Source organism: Leguminivora glycinivorella, chromosome 14 (assembly GCF_023078275.1).
Source record: "Leguminivora glycinivorella isolate SPB_JAAS2020 chromosome 14, LegGlyc_1.1, whole genome shotgun sequence".
Lineage (NCBI taxonomy): Eukaryota > Metazoa > Arthropoda > Insecta > Lepidoptera > Tortricidae > Leguminivora > Leguminivora glycinivorella.
In genome coordinates, this window is record NC_062984.1 from 18,552,603 (window position 1) to 18,574,282 (window position 21,680).

The 21,680-nt window shown below is 37.5% G+C and overlaps 1 protein-coding gene across 2 annotated transcripts in view; it reads left to right on the plus strand.

The window, feature by feature from the left end:
• LOC125233689 (peroxidasin-like) overlaps positions 1–21,680 on the plus strand; it is a 51,210-nt gene that overhangs the window by 17,938 nt on the left and 11,592 nt on the right. The window contains exon 1 of one of the 2 annotated variants that reach the window (XM_048139773.1): positions 20,687–21,034. The exons of the other annotated variant lie outside the window; for it this stretch is intronic. The gene's annotated coding sequence lies outside the window, so the exon portion shown is untranslated. Of the gene's footprint in view, positions 1–20,686; positions 21,035–21,680 lie in introns of those variants that run through there. 2 annotated transcript variants of the gene reach the window in all.

The following is a 21,680-nucleotide window of genomic DNA, read 5'->3' on the forward strand; positions in this document are numbered from 1 at the left end:
TAACCATTGAGGAGTTGACCTTCCATCATCAGCTCAGCCACATAAAATTATTACCATCAGACGTAAATACTGGTGTACCTTTGAAAAATAGACTAAAAACATTACATAAGCCTATAACATTTGAAGAGTTCCCTCGATTTCTCCAGGATCCCATCATCAGACCCTGACTTGGTGCCAATGGGACCATCTCGGGGTTATACCGGTTCGATCAAAAAAAAAATTTTGAAAATCGGTCCACGATTCTCGGAGATATCGAGTAACATACATACAAAAAAAAAATAAAAAAAAAAATAAAAAAAAAAAACATTCAGTCGAATTGAGAACCTCCTCCTTTTTTGAAGTCGGTTAAAAATGGTTCTGTCTTCATCTCGACGAAATAGGAAAAGTCTGCCCAGGTGATTTGGCTCAAATCGCTACCCATGGGAAGGGTGTCTCTTAGAAGTTTGCACACATTGCCATGACAGGCAATGCTACAAGCCTATTAAATAACTAAATAATAATTATTGTGACTTAGTCACCTTTTTTGTCTATGATGATGTGTCGCTAAATAGCAAGCCCCCTAAAGGCTTTAAAAGGACTGATTTAAATTGCAAGTATTGTACAAATTCAACTAAGTCGCAACGCACTCTTACCCAACCATAACAGCGTACTGTCACCCCACAAAGTGTTCATCTTTGACCTCTTGTCACAATTGGAAGAGGTGAGGCGTGCTGGGGTCAAAACAACACCATTGTTCTTAGACTTCTTAGACAACTAGGTTTAGAAATAATTTATTTAATAAGAGGCGTGGGGTTCGTTCTACATAATACCTCTTCAATCTCTTGGTCAATGGTCATATCAAAACAAATAAAAATGTTTTGGTGCGTATTTCTGTGAATTATTTGAAAATGCCTCCATTGTTAACAAGGCGTCAAACCATGTGATCAAATATATCTGCACAAAAGCTTCAAGTATGTTTGACGACGGTATCACTCAGCATTTTTCATACTATGTCGTTGGCCAAAACCAGAATACAATCTGCCTTTTGCTAAGCGGTCTCCGAAGCCTATGGGCATGCGCAATGCCGACCCACACGACGCACCCTCGTTGAGCTCAAGCAAGCTTACTCACCGACAGCGACAACAAAATGTAACATTTGGCTGCGGTTTTCTGCAAGGTGGAGGTACTTTCCCAACTAGGTATATAGCTTCTGCTCTTCATGAACAACATTTTACACATATTCCAAAATTTATTTTGAACTTTTATTGGGTACCACAGGGTTCTAAATTCCAAAACAAAACTTTATGCTTTCAGGATTCAGAAGGCTTAGATTTGGAATGACATCCGCTATGCTGTGCCCTACCACACAAAGCGATATGACATATGCAATGCCCACGCCTCTCTTAAAACATACTATTGGCAGGGTGCAAAGCAGGTGGAGGGGGTAGCTAAAACGATCACAGCGCTCACTACGGCCAAAATTGACATCTTAGTCGCTGACTTGCGCTGTCAAATCCATATTGCAGTAAACATTTTCATGTCGTTTTTGAGATAAATTTAATACGGGCCCAGTAAAATTTGTTATGGCGAATTGTAATAACTCCAAGAAAAGTAGCGACTAAATTCTAGCTATTTCAAAGACCGTGCTGGAAACGAAACCACCGTTTAAGTGAAGTGAAAGAAAAGTGTCGTCCAATCTCTAAAGTTTTACTTAAAGTGCGTAATCATTTGATACAAGTATTGAATTGAATTTACGGTGAATTTATAGTGCAAATTTTATTGGAGGTAGAAAAGCCGACGTGGAAGCCAATCCCAGTTATGTTCGGAAATAATTTTATTTGTTTCCTCATCTGTGCTCCTATTTACAAATCGAAACGGATTGACGAAAATGCGTAAATATCGAGGTTTCAATGGGAAGAAGGAGCACGAGAACAATAGAAGCAGAAGCAGTCCATCCACTGAAGGCTTATCACATTTTAAATAAAATTCCTGAGAACTTATTCCATCGCATTCATGATTGTAATTGATGTGATATCTGGTAAACCTCCAATATTTTCAAGTAAATGAAACAAGTTTATGTAATGTATATTATAATTAAACGTTATTATAGCTAGTTTGTTTTTATTTTACAATAAACTCTGTGCCCTGCAATGATACTTATATAATACCTATAGTTAGCCTATGAAAATGACAGGATAGCAGTGAACTGATCAACTATTTCAAAAGCCAATGATTTATTTATACTTTATTGCACATAGGTACAAATGGTGTAAAAAGTCTTCAATCTCTATAAAATGCCCAGCTAGCACCAATTTCTTGTCTTTATTCATCGTCTTAGGTTGGAAAATGATTTCGTGAGCGATGGCACGAAACCCCGTTTTAGTCACCAGTTTGTTAATTTCTCACTGAAAACAACAATTTTAATGTTATTGGCGATAATGTTGTAACCGCCGTCGTCCAAAATTGTCTAATATAGTAAAATAACACAAGATTTCATTAATTTTTTCACAATTTTTACTTACTTCTCGCTTAACAGCGGCGACAATATTGACCATAATGGTCACCTGTCACGTGGCGTGTCGTCGCGCACGGTCCCAATTGCATTGCACCTGTCCATATCTATCGATGTATGATTACCAAACACGGACGCGGCAGTCGATACTCTGCCTCTATGGTCACGCCTATGCTCATAGAGTACAGAGGAAAGTGCTTCCTATTGTCACGTACGGTTATGTAAAACTTATCGACTGGTTATGACTGTTCAGTCAAGCGTAATATGTATTAATTTACGCCTTTGGACATTTTTAGGGTTCCGTAGTCAACTAGGAACCCTTATAGTTTCGCCATGTCTGTCTGTCCGTCCGTCCGTCCGTCCGTCCGTCCGTCCGTCCGCGGATAATCTCAGTAACCGTAATCACTAGAAAGCTGAAATTTGATACCAATATGTATATCAATCACGCCAACAAAGTGCAAAAATAAAAAATGGAAAAAAATGTTTTATTAGGGTACCCTCCCTACATGTAAAGTGGGGGCTGATATTTTTTTTCATTCCAACCCCAACGTGTGATATATTGTTGGATAGGTATTTAAAAATGAATAAGGGCTTACTAAGATCGTTTTTTGATAATATTAATGTTTTCGGAAATAATCGCTCCTAAAGGAAAAAAAAGTGCGTCCCCCCCCCCTCTAACTTTTGAACCATATGTTTAAAAAATATGAAAAAAATCACAAAAGTAGAACTTTATAAAGACTTTCTAGGAAAATTATTTTGAACTTGATAGGTTCAGTAGTTTTTGAGAAAAATACGGAAAACTACGGAACCCTACACTGAGCGTGGCCCGACACGCTCTTGGCCGGTTTTTTTACATTTAACACCTACACTTTAGAAGTCGTCACGACTTCGTTTATCATGAAAAGAAGAATAATAGCAACATTTATCCCATAAAAACTATAATAGCAAATATAACGCGTATATTTTTCTCTAACCTATACAACAGCTATGTATCATAAACCAAAGAAAAAGCGACAAAATCCACCGGTGGCCGACCCGGGAAACGAGCTTATGACTTCGGCTTACGCGGCTAACGTCTTTACTCCAAGACCACCCGATCGCCACACAGAAGGACGGTTTCCCGCACGGCCACCGTTGGACTTGGTCGATTTTTCTTTGGTTTATGATATCTTTGTGTTCCAGTTTATAATTTATCAATCTACTTAGTAAAAAAACTGTTTGATTATATTTGAATATGTACTTAGCTAAATTACGCCAATAAATTACTACGGCCTAACGATAAAGAGCGTGCGACTTTCGATTCGGAGGTCGCGGGTTCGAACCCAGCTCTTACCAATGAGTTTTTAAGTTTTTGTGTGAAATGTTATTTGATATTTGCCAGTCGCTTTTCGGTGAAGGAAAACATCGTGAGGAAACCGGACTAGCACCCTAGCACCTACTTCAGTTTTCGATCGTAAAAGTATAAAATATAAGTCCAACTTAAATAATGTTGCAACGAATTCTTAAAAACTCATCATTATTCAACAAAATCATTAAAGTAAAGAACTTATGACGCAACGAAAATCTTAAAAAAAAGTAACGACTCCGCCTTGAATGGGGCGTACTGCAAAGGAGAACGTTACGACACCATGTATTCATTGTGTATGGAAATGGTCATCCACTTGAGATAATTAGGGAGCATGACTGTCATGACTGATGACTTTCCTGAGACGTAAGAGTTTACGGCCATAAGATGATAAATTATTATCACCCATGATAAAAAATAAGACAAGATGAATCAATGACGATATTGACATTTCTGTTTAAATAAATACACTGAGAGAAATTTGCATTGTGAATTTAACAAGTTCGACGTGTTGCAGTTTATCCGTTTGAATCAGCCAAACGTATGTTTAAAACAATATGTGTCAGGTAGTTTTTATAAAATCGACTTGTTGATTCAAATATATTGCCGATTCAAATTACAAGTAGCTTGTTGTTTGAACCAAAGAGCACGTAGGCGCTATTTTAACCAAAAAACTTGTTGAACGAACATGAAAACTGGTTGTATTTTCTCTCAGTGTAGAATCGTATCTAAGTACTACAAATTTTTGAAATGTTTTATATTTCGATGGTTTCGTGGCAGAAGTCGCGTGCGGAGGGAAGTTAGTGAAGATGCCTTGAATATCTGTCCTGTAATCTTTTATTACAGTTACACTTAGTTCCTTACACAGAAATTTCATCCCAGTCATTGTGTTACAGTATGGTCAATTTACCTTAAGGACCTCTCCACGTATACATGTAAACTGTCGATTTTTGGTGACTTTTGTCTGGATATTCATCTGCTTAAGTATACACAAAGATAGGATAAGAATGCGACGCGAATATTACCAAAGCACGCCTTATTAGGTAGTTACATTCACATAGAACGCTGTCACATGAAAAAATCGATTTTTCTATACCTACATAAACTATTGATCGATTTTTCTATACCTACATAAATTTTTGACGACCGGTCTGGCTCAGTCGGTAGTGACCCTGCCTGCTAAGCCGCGATTCTAGGTTCGAATCCCGGTAAGGGCATTTATATGTGTGATGAGCGCAGATATTCCTATTATTATATATTTGTTCCTGAGTCATGGATGTTTTCTATGTATATAAGTATGTATTTATCTATTTAAGTATGTATATCGTCGCTTAGCACCCATAGTACAAGCATCAAGCTGTATTTATATGTCCTAACTTGTCTTATGTACAATAAAGTGTTTACATACATACATACAAGCTTTGCTTAATTTGGGGCTAAGTTGATCTGTGTAAGGTGTCCCCAATATTTATTTATTTATTTATTTATCGATAACACCCATGCCACATTGATTATTTACTCATACCCTCATACGTTCTATTACAACCTTGATACAATAATTCCCACAATAGAAAAGCAAAGCTTTAATGTCAGTAGCCCTCGGTTAGAAAGCCCGGGTTCGAGTCTCGACTCTCACTTGATTGCTGGATGCACCCACACTTTCTACGGCCGGGGAAACTGCAGTGCTATATTAATGGCGACTACATTCAGTAGTACTTAATGAAGACTTGGATAAAGAACAGTTTTATTAACTTTTAACCTACCTACAATATCAACACATTTGGTCCTACTTACAAAACTACATGATGAACTACAGACTACAGTATGGGGTTCTTCAAAAAAGGAATGTACAAGTTTCTAATGGGTCGGCAACGCGCATGTGACACCCCTTGAGTTGCAGGCGTCCATAGGTTACGGTGATCGCTTTCTATCGGGCGGGCCGTATACCTATTTGCCACCGGCGTGGTATAAAAAAACCGATGGTAATGGTTTCTTATCCTGAATCTAGGACAGGATTGGTCCTTAATTTTTTTACTTAAAATGATGTAGCATTTTTGGTAAAATTTGCGGGATTTGTAGCAAAAGTTGCCACAGATTAACAATTTTCTCCAATGGATCAGAGAAACAGAAAATGACCATTGAAACCTAAATATGTATATGTCGCAGTAAGATAGATAAAGCCGTTATATAGTTATAACCCTAGGGATATAATTATATGTCGTAACATAGTTAAACGAAAGCGATTTATTGCTATCTTACTAGGAATATAACTATAATACGTTACTAGTTTAGTCAAATAGTTATATGACTGGATTCAGTTTAGTGAAATGATTGTAGACAGGAGTGCGGCGGTGCGGCGGAGGTATAGTTATAACCCTAGGGATATAATTATATGCGTTAAACAAACAAACCACAGTGAAGAATTGTTTAGGGCAAGAATTTGTTAATTATTTCCAATTCAATGTGCTTATTCTCTCTAAACACACAGACGGATGGACAGAGTCGCGATATAAGGGTTCCTTTTGATTTTTTTTTTTGGTATAGAACTATAAAGAACCGGGACACCCGGTTCCAGTCCCACTTAGAGACGTATTATAATTATATCCCTAGACTAAGTTTAATCCAGTGATATAATTATATAACTAAACTAGTACCGTATTATAATTATATTCCTAGTAAGATGGTTATGAATCGCTTTTGTTTAGCTATGTTACCGTGTTACGGCATATAATTATATCCCTAGGGTTATAACTATACCTCTGCCGCACCGCCACACTCCTGCCTACAATCATTTCACTAGACTGAATCCAGTCATATAACTATTTGAATAAACTAGTATCGTATTATAGTTATATTCCTAGTAAGATAGCAATTAATCGCTTTCGTTTAACTATGTTACGACGCATAATTATATTCCTAGGGTAATAACTATATAACGGTTTTATCTATCTTACTGCGACATATATACCTGTATGTGTGTATTGTAGGTACGAGTAGTAAATAACAATTTTCTATTATGGATCGAAAAATGCCCATCGATTTGCGGGTTGAAAGTTTCAAACGAGAACTCAGACTCACTAACCTTTTTAAAACACTTTTCTATACTTAAACTGTTATCGCTGTTTTTTGTGGGGGATGTCCCACAGGCCTGACACTATTAATTAGCAGAGATCTATTAGCACAAGGAAACCAAGGAAATGTATAAGTAATATTTTCAAAGTAATATTTTCCTTTAGCTTAGCGCATTCAAAAATGTGAAGACACGGATAGTAAAAAAATGAAACCATAAATTGATATCACGGCCTATTTTCATGGTCACGTCACGTTTCGAAGTTTTGGTAAAAACAGACGTATCTAATATCATACCATATTATTATGCCTCTCTAGTATTAAAATTAGCTACCAATTTATCTCATTCACTAACCTCCTGACGTCAGCATGACACAACTTTCGCGATATTTTTTTCACACACGATATGTAATCGCTTTCACCCATTGACTTTTATACTAATTCATAAGGACGGGCCTTTAGGACACCAAGAATTATGGCCAGCACAGTAGTATCAGTGACACACCGCTTGAGTGCCAGAGGTACTGTCAGTACAGTATCAACAAATGAGAGCCAATCGTACAGTTTAACGTAAATAATTGCCATCAATAAATTCAATTGATCAACCAATCGCGTTGTAGCTTTCCACCAAGGAATAGCAAACGAGAATGTTTAGTCGGAACGAGAGCTGATGATGTTGTGCTCTCAAGTTGGCGCCACTGTAGATGGTGGTCCAAATGACAGCTGTCAGTCATTTTCATTAGTTTTTATGGGCGGGAAAAGTTATTAGTTACAAATTGTTATCTGAAACATCACATAGCGCTTCTAACGGCGAATTCTCTAGTGTTAGTTCTCATTAGGGCCTATCCTTAGTTTTGAAATCATAAAATGCAAGGTTTGTTAACTTTGCGGTCGTATTGTTTCGATCGAATTTGTTTTAAGGCTGAAGAAAGTGTGCTTATTAGAGCGAGACAATGAATATTTTCAATTAATGTGTCGTTCCGGTTAGATTTATAATAATAAAAATAAAATAAAATATCATTTATTTCAGACCTTGAGCCCATATTAAAATACAACATACAATAACCACTGTTTTGGGATTGTTATCAATAAATTTTTCATTTCCATTTTAATTTTTGCCTTGTTTAAAAAGTCCCAGCACATTTTTTTTATTTCAGTCCAACGTATTTATAGCAAAACCACGCAAAGCTAATCATATAGCTGAATAGGGAGATAATATTTAAGGCATAGTATTTTTTACTAGGCAATTACTTAATTACCATTCATTTCTGATTTCTCCAAATATCTCAAATTACATACATGACACATGTCCCATAGTTTCTCTAGATTTCTGATCTAACTTATTGGAATACCCGAGTTGCATGAATTCTACGAACACTGCTCGTTCAATACCGCGCCTACCGCGAACCACATGTTGTATCCCTATCACACATACGTACGAATTTACAAGTGCGACAGAGAAAGAGCTAGGTATTCACATCGATATTCTAGAGAGTGGAACCATTACGGCTAAATCTATAAAATAAAACTGGAAGCTTTAATCTGTAACGCACCATAAAAGCGCAGAATTTCTACAAGGAACCGTCGACAAACCATATAGTTGAGAAGAAAGTCATTTCCGACGCGCGTTTCCTTAACCGGTGAAACAAGGCAAGGACACGTTAGGCGACTTGAGAGATGTTATTCAACTCTCCATATTTGTAGATATGATACAGTCAGCAAGAAAAGAATTGGATGAAATTGCGCTTCCAAGTACCTAAGCGGTAGTTTAAAAAATAACAGTCTTGACGCGATTTAAGTTCATTCTTAGAGACTATACACTTCCAAATCGTATTATTACTCCCGATATCGGAAACTGGTGTTACTCGGTTATTTGCTGTTTATTTTGGTTGTCACTTTAATCATCATCATCATCATTGGCCACAGCCACAGCATCTGGCAGATGATAGTTTCAGCGACTAAGGAGGTATCCTGACCTGAGGAGGCAGTCTACATCGGTTGTGATGGCTGTACGTACAAGCACTACAAGCTAATGGTCGATCACATATATGCCTTGACTCCAGGCCCCGTAGCCGAATGGCATTTCTGCGATGCGCAACGCCGCAGAAATGTAGTCTGGCTCTGTTGCGCCAATACGCAAGAACGATAGAGATAGATAGCTACGAAAGAGATATTATCGTGAGCGTTTGTGCATTCGGCTACACAAACAGGGCTGGCCCAGCAGCTCTACGGAGTCGCTTTTGCTTGAGTTGGTCCAACCAAAGCTCATCGTGCTTTACCTTTACCATGCCCTTATTATGTTACTTTAAATGTTATTTTAAGTAGTGAACGAACCCTTCTTGAGACTTAAGACGATACAGGAGGGGTCAATTCTCCATACAAACGCTCTCGACTATTTCCTCCCTGGTTTTTGACGATAGAGCAATGATTTTTTCAACACAGAATATTATAATTTTTATCTATGTCTGACCGTTTTGATTTTTTGATATTCTTATTTTTAAAGACGCTAGAGCCCATCAAAAATTTCCAAAAACGGCTTTATTGATTATGGCGCAATAAAAGGTGTGGTATTCAAAATTGGTAACAATTAGCCAAAAAACTAAACGGTCCGACACAGATTATTTCATTGTTACTCAGATTCTCAGATTTCGTTATGATTGATTAAAGATTTTTTCGCAATATCTTTTAACTGAGTTGTTCTGTAGGGACAATTTTCTTTCGATAAATCTAGTTAATAACACTAGTATATTTAACTAAAATTCAAAAAAAATGAAATTGGGGCTCCTTTCCATTTTAGCATTTTCGCTCCTGTAGCCTCTTAATTCCACAATGTACTTACATATTTTTTAAATTGTGTTGCTTCGAATCGAACCAAGTCAAAAGTCAGTTAACTTCCACTCACGCATATACGCGGAAGTTCTGCGCATATCGTGTCGCGCAGCACTCATGCGCCGCGCAGATCATGCGACATGCATGAATTGCATGATGCGTCAAAACGCGAAGCCAATGAAAGTGAATGTACTAATTTGTTAAGTAATCGCGAATTTTTTAAGTACATAAGTAATAAATTGGCTACTGTCCAGTTGACAACACGTTATAACTTTAATAACATTTAATAGCTGATTGTTAACATTCTTACATCAATTGTTTAGAAATTTTATTCACTTATAAATAAATAATTGACGCTTTTTAGGATCTATTGATTGATAGCAGTTCTGCACGTAGACGTAACTTATTTATAAGTAGGTAATTATCTCATATCATTTAAGTTATGGCAATAATGCACGCAAATAAGTGGTTAGTGGTTACGGCAATGAGACAGTCTACTGTCTTTTGATTCTGGTTTTTGTATTTCTTTTTTAACATATTTCTGTTTTTGTTACTAATCAGTAATGATAATGTAACACAGCTAAATTCAGTATACCAGTACAGTAACCAGATAAACATTAGAAATATCATTACGTTCTTGCAATTTTCTATACTAAGTACTATATTATGTGCAATGTCCGAAAAGGTGGAGTCCCGACTCCTATTACCGTAGCCGTTCCGGATAACTAGGGTTTCACCGTACTTAATATTCTTCCGTGTTGATATTTTATTTAACAAAGTTTTTCTCTTAATGGATACACTGAGAGAAATTTGCATTGTGAATTTAACAAGTTCGACTTGTTGCGGTTTATCCGTTTGAATCAGCCAAACGTATGTTTAAAACAATATGTGTCAGGTTGTTTTTATAAAATAGACTTGTTGATTCAAATATATTGCCGATTCGAATGACAAGTAGCTTGTTGTTTGAACCAAAGAGCACGTAGGCGCTATTTTAACCAAAAAACTTGTTGAACGAACATGAAAACTGGTTGTATTTTCTCTATGTCATCAATCCCTATTCGTTTCTTTTTGTCAGTCTATTTTTAATTCTGATGAGCAAAGGATCCCTCGATTTTTTTACCCGACCGGCCGACCCTATTATCTTCATTTTCCCACCATTTGGACTGATTTCGTTCCAGTCGTCCCGCCATCTTTATTCCTGCCTGTACCTCAGCTTATACCGTCTATGTTTTTCCCTGGGCCCCATACTTATAAATAACAATTTTGGTTAAAGTTATAGAGTCCGTTCGGAAATAGGAGAGTCGTGAAATGTATGGGACCCTATACATTCCGCACAGAATCTATTGGTACTGCAAAAACAATTGACTGTGCATCGCATGAGAGAATGTCGTGTAGACACGAGTAGGAAGCTAGCAAAGGCGATACCCGGGAAGTTTCGCTCAGTCACAGTCTGTCGCGTTAATATAAGCGTTCAAGCTAATGAGTATTATGTGGCCGCTCTCACTTTTAATGCTGCTTCGCCCGTCGCGTCTGTGTTAAATAAGGGCTTGTTACATATGGTATACGTTTACGTTACTTACATCCTACATAGTAAACTTTTAACGAAGCAAAAGCGTCTACTAATATTATCATCATTTAATCATTTATTTTGCAAATCATGTACGGTCACGGACTTTAATTGTTGACCCATTTCTAGTTCATTTTATACGGCGCATTTAACCATATTCAAGCTATGACGTTCCAGTATAAAAATACCTAGAAGTGGATCAACAATTAAAGTCCGTGACTGTACAACGAAATGACATATGTTAAACATGAACCCTGAGAGGATGTAACAACTTATTATAATTAATTTTATGACATACTAGCTTTTACCCGCGGCTTCGCTCGCGATAGAAAGAGACAAAAAGTAGCCTATGTCACTCTCCAAGTCTCCATCTCTTCAACTATCTCCACTCCGTTTTGCCGTGAAAGACGGACAAACAAACAGACACACACACTTTCCCATTTATAATATTAGTATGGATAACATTGTTTGGCCTACATACTCATAATTGTTGACAATATCACAGAATATAATTGAAGTAAACTCATCATCCTCCTTGCGTTATCCTGGCATTCGCCGCGGCTCACGGAAACCTGGGGTCCGATATTTAATGTTTTATTTTTTTTTATTATGGAAAAAGATTAAGACATAGTCCTACATACTTCATATTCCATCGTCATCATCTTCTTAAAGTTGGGGTCACTACGACTTTAGTTCCGCATGTCAAGAATTGAAATATTTTTTTAGAAAACTTCTATTATCTGACCTTTCAACCTAACGAGGAAAACACATTGCCACAATGTCTTGCTATACTGATAAGCAGACATCGGATTCCGTGGGGCGAAACTTCTTGACAGCTAGGGACTTCCTATATCGATAAACTCATTTATCGATACTAGTTCTAAATACTAGTGATCACACAAAGGTTTGCTTATAAATTTTATTTTTTTAAAAGAGTATGCGCATGTGACACTGTTTGAGTTGCAGGCGTCCATAGGTTACAGTAACCGCTTTCCACCGCACCGGACCGTATGCTTGTTTGCCACCGACGTAGTATAAAAAAAATATATATATAATAAAATAAGAACTCAATTTTCTTCTTCTTTTTTTGAAAGCGTTTTTAAAAGTTTACTCGTCACAATTTATTTCGACGCTATTTATTTTAGACGCTATGAATGAATTTCATACTGGTCTTCAGAACAATAGTTACAAAAAACACACAATGTTGGGGGCGGTCACTAGTATATAGAACTAGTATCGATAAATGAGTTTATCGATATAGGAAGTCCCTAGCTGTCAAGAAGTTTCGCCCCACGGAATCCGATGTCTGCTGATAAGCGAAGAATTTCACCACCCTTTCTTCCCATTGCTCTGGTAAAAGCAGACTATGGGATAATGGGCTCATTTGTCATGTAGGCGAAGGAATAGCAACTTCTATTGGGTTGGTAAGAAAGTAATGAGCGATCGATTGAATTCCACATAAAAATTTCGAGAGAGTTCTAGAATCTTCTATGGTCAAAAGTATATAAAGGGCGAGTCGCACAGTTTCTCGTCAGTCATTCACTAGCTGTCGCCGAGCTAATATAAGGAAGAAAATGGACGAATTAAAAGTGCATGTAAGGCATTGCTTACTATATGAATTTCAGTCTGGCCATTCAGCCGCCGAAGCAGTGCGTAATATATGTCAGCGTGTTGCTCCTGAAGTTGTGTCTGAGGCCACGGCGAAACGATGGTTCCAGCGGTTTCGTAGTGGCGACTTTTCATTATCAGATCAACCTAAGTCTGGTCGACCGGTGAAGATTGATGTAGCCAAATTAAAAACCTTAATTGAAGGAGATCCGACGCTAACGAGTCGTACTCTTGCTACCGAGTTAGGCTGCTCTCATGTCACCATAGAAACACATTTACACGAGTTGGGAAAAAACTACAAATACAGTGTTTGGATACCGCACGAACTTGATAGAGATCAACTAAACTGCCGTGCCGATATCTGCATACAACTTCTGTCTTTTCGCCGCACATTCAACTGGTTGGACCATCTTATCACTGGAGATGAAAAATGGGTCTTATATATAAATCACATACGCAAACGTCAGTAGCTAGCTCCAAACGAAAAAGGAATAGAGGCACCAAAAACAGAGCCTCACCCGAAAAAAGTTATGCTGTCCGTTTGGTGGGATATTCATGGTATTATTCACTGGGAACTCCTACCAAGTGGAATGACTGTTACCGCATCAGTATACTGTAATCAGCTTGAAAATTTAAACCAAAAAATCTGTCAGAATCGTCCACAGCATGCTAAAGTTTTTTCTTACACGACAATGCTCGCCCACACATTGCAAAAGTGACTCGGCTAAAGCTATTGGAGCTAGGTTGGAAAGTGATACCTCATCCACCGTACTCTCCAGACTTGGCACCTACGGATTACGCATTGTTCAGATCGCTAAGCAATGCCTTGAATGAAAAAAAGTTCGATGATCAAGCCCATCTACGACAGTACATAGCTGAGTTTTTTGAATCTAAACCTAAGAACTTCTTCGCCGATGCTATTCATTCTTTACCAGAACGATGGAGACAAGTAGTAGATAACGAAGGCCGTTATATTTTTGATAAATGATTAAAATAATAAATTAAATAAAAATTACAATATTGGTTATGATTCGCTCATTACTTTCTTACCAACCAATATTAAGTACGACTATGTCACAATTCCCTTTTCTGTCAACTCCTTGCTAAAAAGGGCATTGAAACTTCAGCAGTTCCATGTGGCCCGCCTAGTGTCTACCCCTTTTGGGAATATAGGCGTGAGTATGAGTATATGATATTTCACTCAGTAGGTAGTGAGTGATGGTGGCTCGTGAATTTTGTTATTCAATTATGTCCTTGATGGGTAGTGATATTCTGTTTGATTCCTCGTAGCTATCATCATCCGAAGTTTTACTATTCGGCATCTCATTCTTTAGATAACTAATGTGATAGCGATCATTCACCATGGGCAAGTTCACGGCTGTAGAAAGTGAGCGCGATTGGTTATGCGTGAGCGCACTTTTACCGGCGCCGGCGCTGATTTTATCGGTTCCCGATACGTGGTACTATCGATTTCGCGGTTTTGTTGTGAAAAGTCTACATTAAGTTTAAATTTAGGTATACCGACTTTAGGAGGACTCAATATGCTTATATTAAGTATTTATTAGGGTCCCCCCACATCTAGCGTCTCGCGAGCGTCGCGTCGGGCCAACTGTGTGGAAAAAGACGCCGCGTCGACGCGGCGTCAGGCTTTGCCCATACAGTTGGCCCGACGCGATGCTCGCGAGACGCTAGATGTGGGGGGACCCTTATTGACTGTGCCGAAAAACTATACGTCTCTTTGCCTGGGATGCCCGACATACCCGTCTTTGCCTAGCTTTGTAAAAGTTAAAATTACCGTCCAGTTTTAAGTGCAGATCTTTTAAGTTGTTCAGTTTTAGGTGTACAATACAATACAATACAATACAATACTCTTTATTGCACACCTTGATAAAATACAATACAAAACAAGGAAGAAACACGAACAAAGGTAAACAACAGGTACTGTACACACAGGTACAGGTGTACTGTAGACACAAAGTTTTAAAGTATTACTGGGTAATATGGTACCATATTGATTGTAATGTTTACTTATCTACGAAACTGAAAATTAAATTCTTTTATTGGTCAATAATCATTGTGTTTAAACTGAGAAAGGCTTGGAACCTGCCCCCTTAGCACAACTTGCCTTGTCGTGCGCGAGTCCATACTTGAAGTCGCGCTTGATGTATGGACTCGCGCGCGACAAGGCAAGTTGTGCTAAAGGGGCTGCTAGATATAGAGTCTGTACGGCAGGAGACTCCGATTCAGAAGTAAGAACGAATAAAAACTGGGATAATCCATTAATATTATATAATAGAAAGCAACACTTCCTATGAAAATAATAATTACCTAATACCTACTAAAGCAACCGCAAACGTATAACACTGTAATATAATTTTGTCATAATTAAGTATGATGAAGTTAATGAGCGATGAAAGCCTACACAAAACTATTAAGTTGACCACACGCGCACGCTCTCGGCGCGAAAGTCACTCCGGCGCATTCGTTAACACCCAATCAAATACACACCCTATAATTATAAGCTAGTTCACAATTTATTACACTCGTCCATTCTTCCATACTTATATTATAAATGGGAAAGTGTGTGTGTAGTGTGTTTGTCCGTCTTTCACGGCAAAACGGAGCGACGAATTGACATGATTTTTTAAGTGGAGATAGTCGAAGGGATGGAGAGTGACATAGGCTACTGTTTGTCTCTTTCTAACGCGAGCGAAGCCGCGGGTAAAAGCTAGTTTCCTATAAATATAAAATAAATAAATATTATAGGACATTCTTACACAAATTGATCCAGTCTGGCGGTAAGCTCAAGAAGGCTTGTGTTGTGGGTACTCAAGACAACGATATAATTATACTTATAATATACAAATACTTATATACATAGAAAACATCCATGACTCAGGAACAAATATCTGTGCTCATCAAACAAATAAATGCCCTTACCGAGATTCGAACCCGGGACCGCGGCGTAGCAGGCAGGGTCACTGCGCGCTAGACCAGACCGGTCGTCAAATCCTAGGTAATAAATATTAAATAAATTGATGGATTTGATTTATTTTCATGTTTTACAGTCAGTATTTTGTTCGTGTTGGTGTGGTGAAAAATTTTGTGTTTCACTCGGTGGCAAAGTTTGTTTAACCTATAAGTGCCTTGAAATCCTCGCAACGCTCAAGATTCCACTTTTTGAACCGCGAGTGAAATGTTTCGCTTGCCCGGATATCAATATTGGCACGTACGGTTAAACAACAACTTTGTCCCCTTGTTAAACAAATAACTATTCAAGGTTAGCTGGAAGAGATCCCTTATGGGGATAAGCTCGTTTTTGTATCTCTATTCCTACAAATTGTATATAAACTGTTGTACACAATAAAGTGATTACTACTACTACTACTACTATTAAACGTCTAACTCAGGAGGGGGGCATTTTCGCGAGAACAATCACCAAAAATATTTTTCCCCTCACTAGCTCGGAAACACGTGTTTTGTCCTTTAATACCAGCGAGTAAAAACGCATTTTATCCACTAGTGGGTAAAGTAATTTGACCTTGAATAAAGTCAAATTAACTGCTTTAAAATTGATAAAAGTAGGTGAAGCTAGTAATAAAGATGATTTACCACCTGTGGAACTACTAGAAGCAGTGATAAACGCATTTTTTGCGTTTTAGTTTCCTCGCTATAGTGAGGGGAAAAGTTTTGTGTTACACTCGGGCGCAAATGTATTTTACTTCTCGTGTGTTAAAAAACTCGCAAGTTCAGGATTCTATTCTCGAACCACTCGCTTCGCTCGTGGTTCAACTATAGAATCCTTTCACTTGCTCGTTTTTCAATTCCACACTCGTCGTTAAAATACAACTTTGCCCCCTTGTATAACAAATAACTATTATCTAAGGTAGGTAAATTTTATGTTTTTCCTACTCAGAATCACGAGCCCTTTCGATCTAGGACAAAAAACAAGAAACAAAAAAATGGTCCCTAAAATTTTCTATTATTTTGTATACTTTCCACTTTGTAACCGCTGTACAAAGTGTTTGAAAAATGGTAACAAAATGGGCAAAATAATTTTGGGACGCTTTTTTTTACCTAGTTAGATCGAGGATCGATTTTCCTACTAAGAATCTTCTTCTGAGAAGAAAAGCTCTTTGCTCATGATTCTTTGTAGGAAAATCATTAAATTTACTTACCTGTTATATAAAAAAAGTTTTTGAATCTTTTTTCGCGAAAATGCCCAAAGGTATCACGTCAAACTTCGATCATTTCGATGAAATTACGTTTACTTAACCCGTGCCCAGCCGGGGCCATCAAAGTCATTGCCAACTCAGCTTAGTCTGATTCTAGCACTATTTCATTATCAGTATTTGCTCATCTCGCCCCACGACGAATCGGCGTAATGAACTGTGAATCTATCGGAGTTGTTTTAGCCGTTTTGCGGTTGTCGTTGTCGCAAAGCGCGTCGGAGCGGCACGAACTTGCTCGTTTCATCAAATTTTCACAATTCCAATAAAACCTTTATTTATTGGTGGCTTCATTCTTTGATTAGTAATTGATTGCTAATGCAGACATTGGTAAACAGCGGTTTTTGCGTTTTTCTCTATACAAACTACTATAAGTCTAAGCTAACTCAGTATCAATCTAAAAAGAAGAAAATTACATATTTTTATAAATAATAGTTGTATGTTGATTTTAGAATAGCTTAGGTTTACATTGTAAATGCTCTACACATTTAGCTACATGTACTTAAGCTTTGTTAGCTCTACATATGGATGAATGTCCTAAAACTGAATAATACTATTTAACCACACCAACTGACAAAGGCGCTTTTTATTCTTATAAAACGGACAAGCATATAGTATTTTAACCTCAAAATAAATAAATAAATATCATAGAACATTCTTACACATATTGACTGAAATCCACGGTAAACTCAAAAAGGCTTGTGTTGTGGGTACTCAGACTACGATATATATAATATTATAAATACTTATATACATATAAACCATCCATGACTCAGGAACAAATATCTGTGCTCATCACAGAAATAAATGCCCTTACCGGGATTCGAACCCGGGACCGCGAGGCAGGGTCACTACTGAAAAAACAAGAGTGTGTGTGTGTGGACAATCGCAAAATTGTATGGAACTCCGTGCACTCCATCTGATTTTTGTAAGATTATGATTTATTCAGATTATGAATTTTAAGACTCTGTTGCCGGCCTAAAACTGTCACCCCATACATCAGAATAACAGCGCCCTCTGCTGCTGGTCAAGCTTTCAAATATTCATTTTGGCGCAGTAAGTACTTGCCTATAAGAATTCCTGTAATTCCAGCAACGAAGCCTAAAAGACGAAGTTTCATACGTATTTATGCTGAAACAAGCTCGAAATAAGCTTTACTGCCTTGCTCCCTCTATTTCGACGCAAAATTGCATTTCGCCCTTTTCCTCTGTTTTGTTCAACATTTGGAAAGAAGCCGTATTAATTACAAACCGACACCAATAAACCGATCACAGACCCGATTGTTTTGTTTTATTTAAGTACTTACTTTTCGATTGTCTTATTGAACCCGAACTGTGTAAGAAGTTTAAAACAAAGCGACGGTTTACCAATTCACGCAACGGAGGTTATGGCGTTGCGTTTGCTCGTAACAGATGGATTATTACAAATTATTACCAAATCTATACCGAAACTGGTGCGATTTCGAATTACTAACTGTCATGCTAGGCGACTTAAATGTTTGTGGTTATTTGCGGAAGCGAAATGTTTCCAATCTTGTTTCTAGAGCACAGATTCACAATTTGGATAGTCCCTATGTAATCACATACAATTCTTTTTCCAAAAGCCGCCTCCATATAATCGAACTAAGTATTCCTACCTAGGTTTACAACAACGGTTCACAAAATGTAAAATGTAAGACCATCTTTCCAAACAATGTTTCCTCAAGGAATACGTTATCCATTCTAGATCTAGAACCTAATCCCAAGCTTTGCAATTTTGGATATCCTTTAATATATGACCCTTCTACTCAGTTAGTGGGTTTTCTTAGAATAAGACCGGTTTCCTCACAGTGCCTCTAAGTTTATTCTTCTCTATTGATTCACATGTATGTAGTTATGTACTGGCAAAAGTGATCCAACTTTATTGACTCAATTAAAACCGAAATAAATTACACATATGAAAGAAAAAGTGACCAAGGCCTCCAGTGCCACCAACACCAACACCAACCTGAGTTTGGCTCACATGGGGGGCAAGAACCATACCGTTCTACCCTAGGGATAGTCAGAGGGCGCTACGAGTCCTTGTATAGATTACTCATATGAGAGATAATTTCGACCTCAGCAGCTGTGACCTGGGTGACCGAGCGGAAATAGGCATCTGCCGCGATTGCAGGGTACGCTGGTTCGATTCCAGCCTCAGGCACTGGAGGCCTTGGTCACTTTTTCTTTCATATGTGTAATTTATTTCGGTTTTAATTTATATATATATATATACAGTCAAACCTGGATAAGCGAGAGTTCAAGGGAGCACAATCTCATTCTCGCTTATAGAGGTTTCTCACTAACCCGAGTTTCTCGCTAATGCAGGTACATGGGTAGCGTTTCTCTCTTATAGGGGTACGCAGCAATAACAAGTCACAGCAAGTACGAATGTAGTAAATATTTCTTATGATAAAATTATGTTCATGATATGCACAACATATATATTATGTACATAAGTATATATTTTTAAATGCTTACGAAAACAAAACAAAAATTTATGTACTATGTAATTTTATTTTATTTAGAACTTATTTGCACTCAAAAAAATCCGTCAATTTCGTTTGGGTTTCTGTTTTTGTATTTTGAATGTTTTTCTCTAACTCATAAATTTTGTCAAATATTGCTTGATCAACAACCGCCGCGTATTCAAAGTACTGATGCACCGTCTCCAACGCATTTAAAGCTAGCTTCATTGGAATGATCTTTATTTCTGTTTCCGGAATCTGTGCCTCGTCTTCACTGTCATTTCCAGCAATACAGGTGTTCACACAATTCTTAACGATATCGTCGTCGGTTAGTTCTCCAGCGGTAGTTACGTCGTCGTCAATTTGAACGAAATCGTCGAAGCTTCCTTCGCAATTGAAAACTATAAACTGAGTAAGTCTGACAAACAGGACGGTACACAGGCACACGTGTCCATTTGAAAAGAATGCGATAAAATAACAACAATAAAGTTATTTAGTTCCACGAAATAGAATAGGAACAATATTGACGAGAATACAAAAACAATGGTAGGAAGTTCCACGAAAGTTAAGAATGAGTCATAAAATAGCACATGTTAAATTTGTAAATAAAGCTCGACTGTCGCTTATAGAGGTATAGATAAGTAGCAGTCTCACTTACGGAGGTCTATGAGGGAAAAACGACTCTCTCTTACAGAGGTTTCTGTTTCTCGCTAATAGAGGTTTTGGGAGCTTAAAATGACGGGTCCTGGCTATTACTCTCACTTATAGAGTTTTCTCACTTATCCAGTTCTCACTTATCCAGGTTTGACTGTAGTGGTGTGACTACTTTAAGATAGCACAAGTTGAAATATTTTCAATAGAATATAATTTTCAATAGACTTGTGTTAATTAGAATTTATTGACTCAGTTGCTAATGCCTTGAATAGTCTTTGAATAGCAAACGCATTTCCTAAACCAATAAACCCACGTTAATTGCAATCGGATACTCAGAAAAACTCAATTAGCTGCACTTTGTCGCTGCAACCGGAGAGGAAGTGGCAGTATTTGAGCGCAGAACACCGGCGCGCGCGCACAGTACCACGCCGCGCCGCGCAGGCGCCGTGCGCGGCTCTAGTCACACAAACTAAAGACAACTACACCCGTTAAGACTGCCTACAATGCTTTAAGACTGAGACTGACTTAAGACTGACTGACAAATGTGTTCATTTACTTACTTGTGACTGAAACTTGACTATGTGACCTGTGTTCATTTTATCGCTCTGAAAAGATGTGACTGAAACATGACCGTGTGACGAAGTGACTTACTGACGAAGTGATGTGACGTGACTTGTGACAGACGACGATGAACAGTGACAGTGACATTACTTGACATTTTGACTGACTGGATTTTTGGGAGCTGAGAGCCTGTCAGGTTAGTATAAATTTAGATAATTTTATTAAACAATTGAATATCTACAAAGAAACGCAGATAAAAAAAAAATTGTTTACCTACAAATAACATTTTCACCATACCAAGAGGTAAAGGCTTACTTTGTTATTCGAAAACAGATAACAAAATTTCATACAAATTTTAACTTGATGTCTTAAGCTGGCTGGTAGAATTTACCTATAAATTATGATTTTGATTTGAATCATAAATATTGAATAGATTTATGGATCTGATTTAGTTTGATGTTTTATAGTCAGTATTTTGTTCGTGTTGGTGTGGTAAAAAAATTTGTGTTTCACTCAATGGCAAAGTTTGTTTAACCTCTTGCCTCGCTACGCTCGCGGTTCAATATTGGAATCTTTCGCTTGCTCGGGCTTCAATATGGGCACGTGCGGTTAAACATCAACTTTGCCCCTTGTAAAACAAAGAACTATAGAACTACTGCAATTCAATCAATATTTTCCTTTAGTAACTTTATAATGAACCGATATAAATACAATAAAAGAACAATAAAACCTAATAAATTTAATTTCTAATTACCTACTGAATTAGATCAATTAGAACTTTTAAATCATCTTTTTTATAAAACAATACTCTGGTACCCAACCCTTATTTAATTGAAACTACC